Source organism: Rhamphochromis sp. 'chilingali' (assembly GCF_963969265.1).
Source record: "Rhamphochromis sp. 'chilingali' genome assembly, chromosome: 10".
NCBI lineage: Eukaryota > Metazoa > Chordata > Actinopteri > Cichliformes > Cichlidae > Rhamphochromis > Rhamphochromis sp. 'chilingali'.
The window spans coordinates 2,352,404-2,358,376 of record NC_137937.1 but is presented as its reverse complement, the minus strand read 5'-3'; positions in this window follow the sequence as shown (position 1 = coordinate 2,358,376).

Genomic DNA, 5,973 nt, shown 5'->3' with positions numbered 1-5,973 from the left:
GACAGAGCAGTATGAAAACAAGCGCGTGTCCTGTGAAAGTCCAGCACTACTGCTGTTTGAATGCTCGAGTACAAAAGCAATATATGAGAACCAGAAATTCAAAATATAATACTAGTTCAGTTTTTATTTTATGCTTTCTATATAACATGTAATATGTTTCATATAATAATCAAAATGTGACTAACTGCCAATAGCAGACCCTTAAAACAAGCAAACACTTTTATTGTGAAGCAAAATGGTAAAAAAAACCCCAAACGATTCAGTGCAAATACTATGCACATCATCTTCTACGGCATTTTATACCTATCATAACGTTTACATATTCCTTAATTTCTAATTTGTAAATTTCTACTCTAATCTCTGTAGTTAGTTGGAGTATTGTGTGTGTTTTTAATATTTTTTGTTTATTTGTTTGTTTGTTTTTTGCACTATGACAGCAAATTTCTCCTTTGTGCAGAAACTTGGCAATAAATTCTACAGGCCTCAGTTATTTAAATGTTAAAATTCATGACAACACGGTTAGAAAAACTAAACAAGTACGTTTTTTATTGTTTGGAGGGTTAGAGCCTCAGCACTCGAAAACAAATATGACAGCATGGCTTAGATTGACAAAGGCTTTTATGCAGACAAGATGAAAGTGGAGATATCATGTTATAATGCACAGCGCCACATTTAGAGCAAGGCAAACACCTCATATCAGCTCTCGAGCACCATTGTGGAGACCAGAGCATTTAGACTTCAATGCCAAGACAAGCTGAACTCTCAAGCTGCTGTGATTACTCAGCTATTAGCTGCTGTATCTGATGATCTGTTCACTATTGTCTGCACCATTCACAGTTCACAACAGGAGGATTCTCTGTACAATATCTCACTTTGTATAATCAGCTGTAGAGTGAATCTCCTCCAGGACACAGTTATTCCATCAGTTCACTTGCTGAGCACATATTTTGCTCATATACTTATTTCAGTACTGAACATTATGTTATAATGTGCTGATCAGAGATTGGCAGTAACGAGTAATCCGATTACTTTTTTCAAGTAACAAGTAAGGGATTACTGTTGCAAAAACGGTAATTAGATTACTGTTACTTTCCTGTAAGCACGCTGCGTTACTGCGTTACTAAAACCGTGATTTTTTTTGCAAGAGTGTCTCATGACAGTGACTTAAGCGAGTGCACCGTTCGTGACAACAGCTGTGTGCAGATCAACAATGGATCATATATCGAGTGCAGAGAGAGTATGAGCGTGCAGCGTTTAAAGCGTGGAAGTACTGACCTTTGAGTTTGATTCCATAAAAAGTGACAAAAACATTAGTGTCCGCTGTTCACTGCGTGGGAAGAAAACTTCTTTTTACAGCGAAAAAACCCCTAAACATCTGAGAAAGCACCGAGTAGCTACGACGTAATGGGAAACTCACAGAGAAACTCACGGATTCTTCCACTGACCGCAGCACACCTGCACCAGGGTAAACCTCCGCCTGCCCCACTCCTGCTTTACAGGTGAAAATAGAGCAACAGGACCGCTGAGTCTTTGACTTTATTTATTTTCTGCTGCGTTTTACTTGCATCTATTTGAAGGACTGAGTGTAAACACAAAAAAATATTTTATTTTATGTGCTGGAATGTGTAGAAAATAGGTTTAAATGTTAAACTAATTTCTTCCAGTCAGAATGTTGCAGATAATTAAATTTTTGCTTGATGCATAAAGTTAAAAGATTAAAACTAATAAAACAAGTTTTAAAAAGAGACTTTTCCATTTGATTACATTTCGTATGATGGATTATGTAGAAAAAGTAGAATTGGGCTGAAAGATCTATCGCTTTATCACCTATTCAGGGTGTAAATCGTGTTTTTAAAAAGTAACTAAGTAGGTAACTAATTACTTATAAAATAAGTAATCAGTAAAGTAACGGGATTACTTTTGGGGGGGAGTAATCAGTAATTAGTTACTGAAAGTTATGAAAGAAGAAAAAGAAGAGAAGAGAAAGGAAATCCCCAAGACCCGCAGCCCAAAGACACACGTCTCTGTCAGCGTCCTTTCAGAAACTCATACAGTAGTGTAATGTTTCAGTCAGCATTGGTTAATGTTAAAGTGTCACTGGTCATCATAACTGCTGCTAATCTGTTACTTATAGGCTATATTCACACATTTAAATAATATATGAGCTGTTACACATATTATTGAACTAAATAAATTATTTTATTGTAACTGAACTGACACAGTTACGTTTCAGGTCTCCAAAAATACATGAAAAGCTGCAAAGTGAGTTTTGTTGTGTTAACTAGTGGAAAGAGAAAATCACAGCTATTTAGTGGTCGTAAAAATGTGCTCAGAATTTGCAGATTAATGATGATTTATCTCATCTTCTCTCCCCCTGTATAAGCTGTGTTTATAAGCAAAAAGTTTAAATATCATCATTGGTATCTGGGATATACTTGGTATGAGAGCAATACCAAAACTGGCAGCACTGCACACCACCACAATTACTTAATAACTCCATGCTGTCAACTGAAAGTGACGCTGACCTGGAAAACATGAAAAATTGACTGTAAAGTATTAAAGTATTAAATATCATTATTATTAAATATTACTATTATTATTGTTTGAAGGAACAATAATGTTGTCCATGTTAACCCGGATTATGCTGCCAGTAAAAAAGAGCATTAAATGCTCCATAACTACAAAATGACTGCCATGAAGAATACAACCTTTAAATGTCCAAATCAGGTTCCACCCAAAATTACAGCTCAACATTTCCTTAATGACACCAGGTTTCCCCAAACTTTAAATACATGTTAAAACACTGGCTAAAATTTTCACTTCTGTTAATAGAGATTCCATTACATCAGCTATTAGCTATTGTGAGGTCGACACAAAACTGTAACGAAGCCTGCGTCAGGATGTTTCACTATCCATGTGGTAATGTCGTTATCTCACAGACGCAAAATACAGAGCAAGTTACACTGTATTTTCAGAACACTCACTCAGTGCATGAAGAAACATGAAAAAACTTATTTTATATGACAGTTCTACAGTTCTAAACCTAATAATAAAATAAAAATGATTTAAAAATGATTTAATTGATTTAATTGAGTTATTAATATTTTTAAATAGCCAAAAAGTTTTAAAGGTACAATTCAAAGGAATGTATAGTTTAAAATTAACTTTGCAGTAATTACTTGCATGTGACATATTTTCTGTGTAATTTTACAGAAAACATATTTTCCTAGTTAAATTTGGGATTTCTACATTTTACAGTAATTAAATGTTTCTACTATATACCATTTTGAACTTTACAGTTGCTATTTGGCAATTTTCATTACCAGCTTTTGAAATTTCTTTTAAAAGTGTAGCGTAACTTCCTGAGTTGAACCAATATATTCTTCTAATTGTGTAACAAGCTGTAATTAAGATCAAATGATAAAAGCACACATTTTAAAAAGACATGGCAGCAAATAGTAAGAATGACTGGGGATTTTTGCTTCAGCCGATGATCTACGCCATCGCTATGTCTTAACCACAAAAGCCTCTGGACCGTGCAACCTCACTGGAAATGTAACTACATGCAATTACTGTTATTGGCCAGTTCTGTTATTCCTCCCATGCATTCACAGCTGCTTTTTAAATTTCTCAGTGAGAGAATAATAATCGCCATCTCATTATAAGTAATAATCGTCATAGCATAAATATAACGACCCACAAATTCCTTGTGCAACAAATATGTTTGTCCTTTAAAAAACTGACGCCAGCAGTGACACAACTTGTGTTAAATGCTCTTCAGTGACTCCCCCAGAAGTCTACATCAGGCCTGACCCAGCAAAAAACTTTCCCTTGGCTGAATAAAGGATTGAGTGCTCTGAAAACAAGCACTGTAAAGTTACAACAACAACTGTTTATTTCACAATTCATTTTTTGTTTTGGATCTGATACTATCCTGTCGTTAAGTCTGACGTCACTAGCCGTGTCTGGGCCTAAACTCTGCTGCAGGTCCATATATCAAACGATCACTATGGCATTACTGAGAGTTGAAAAACTGTCTAAAGTCTTTCATCTTTAATAAAATGATCAGCGTTCTGCTCTACCAGGTGTAACAATTGAGTTTAACATCCAGGCATCCATGAAAACGGAATTTATGACATTTAACAGAGTTAGAAGTTAGCAGGAAGTTAGCTCGCTAGCTTCTATCTAAATACAATATAGCATGTCCTGACTGCGGGGTTTTGGAAACAAATTAAAACGTACAGCTCTGCTATCACTTCCAGCATAAATGAAGACAGAAAACTAAACAGCAGTGACGTTTGTAGGGTTACTGAAGTTGGGTTAGCTGGTATATAACGATGTGCTACGTGACCGCTAGCGACACAGCTATGTTAGCATAATATAAACAAGCTAACCTTTTTTCCACTCGATAAAAGTTAACGTGAGTGTTCTCGGTGGTCAGGAACAAATGTAATCGCATGGCAGGATGCTGTAAAATGACCAAACTTCAGCCAGGAGAACAACTGAGATAATCCATCCACAATACAAGGTTAGTCATTCATATACTGCTGCATGGGCTGGGCTGTAGTTGCATCCTAAGGTTTTAAAAACTGAGCTTAAATAAATGATTAGCGGTAATAAAAGCCGAGGGAGGTCAACAGTGATCACTGACTGTTTTAGGAGCTTTTTGAGATTAAATAGAAGAAAATACAAAACATTAAACATGTTAACAACACAAAGGCCATATTAAACGCAGACTACTTTAGGCCCGGAAGTAGGATTCGTCATGTCATCACTTAACGACCGGGATAGGTCATAGTCAGTTACAGTTCATACTGCATTCTCTGAGTCCTCAACTTAAGCTATGTACCCCATTGCAATGAAGCCATTGCATTGACTTTGAATGCTTTATGCTATTCTTTATTAGGGTTGAGCAGTTTGTTCCATAGTCCAGTACTTCTATACTTCCTCTTTGTTATTGCCATTGGCTAATAGCATCACCACGGGGCAGCAGAGGAGATTATCCACCCTCCACAATGAGTGGACCAAATGTCAACAAAATACAAGTCAAAGTGAAACACACACACTGGGAGTTTATTTCTGCATGAAGAGAGCATTGACTGATTTAGCTGACTGTACAAAGTTAGCAAAAGTTAACATCAGCTGAAACAGTGATAAGTCATAACACTCATCTGCTCTTTACTTATTTACGTTAGACTTGTAGTTCTTTTGTATGGTCCAGTTTGTTTCCACAGTTTCACAGTATATGTACAGTCACAATAAAGTATCACCTGTCGCTCCTGCACATTTTCACCAACAGAAATGCAACAAAATGAAATGTAAAAACGCAACATGACACATGAACCTGTGTGCAGACACCAGTGCACACCAGGACCTGTGTTTGCTGCAAATGTCAGTCATATGTGAGCATCAAATATGAAGCTATAGTGAGGCACATTCAATTTATTATGATAGTAATCATATTAATTTACTGCATGAATGAGCAAATGAGATTAAAAAAATCAACGTGACTCAAAAATGATTGATATCAATATCTACTCGCACAAACCTGCTCCTTACTAATAAAGATAACCCATGGTTTGTTTTGCTCCAGATTAACCTTTCTTTGTACCACTAAGAATGCGATGTTCTGAATGTTAATAATCATGTGGTCCCATCTCATCAATGCCGTTTCCAACTGTTTGAGTCTGAGCCTCACAGTGTGCACGCCGTTGATCTTTAGTTGTTGGTTTTTGGCTTATTGTATGATTCTTTTGGCCCAGCACTTGCCCCAAGGCTTACCTAATGAAGCCCTTTCTGTTTAATGGAACAAAATATGTTTTTTAAAAACATCATTTGTAATATAACTTAGGGGAATAGCAGTATCCCTGCAATTTCGTAAATGTCAGGAGACTTTGCGTACCTTGTGCTCGGCAGCCTTGGCAGCGAGATCAGCTATGACTAAAACTATCTAAAGCCAATGTCTTCAGTCGA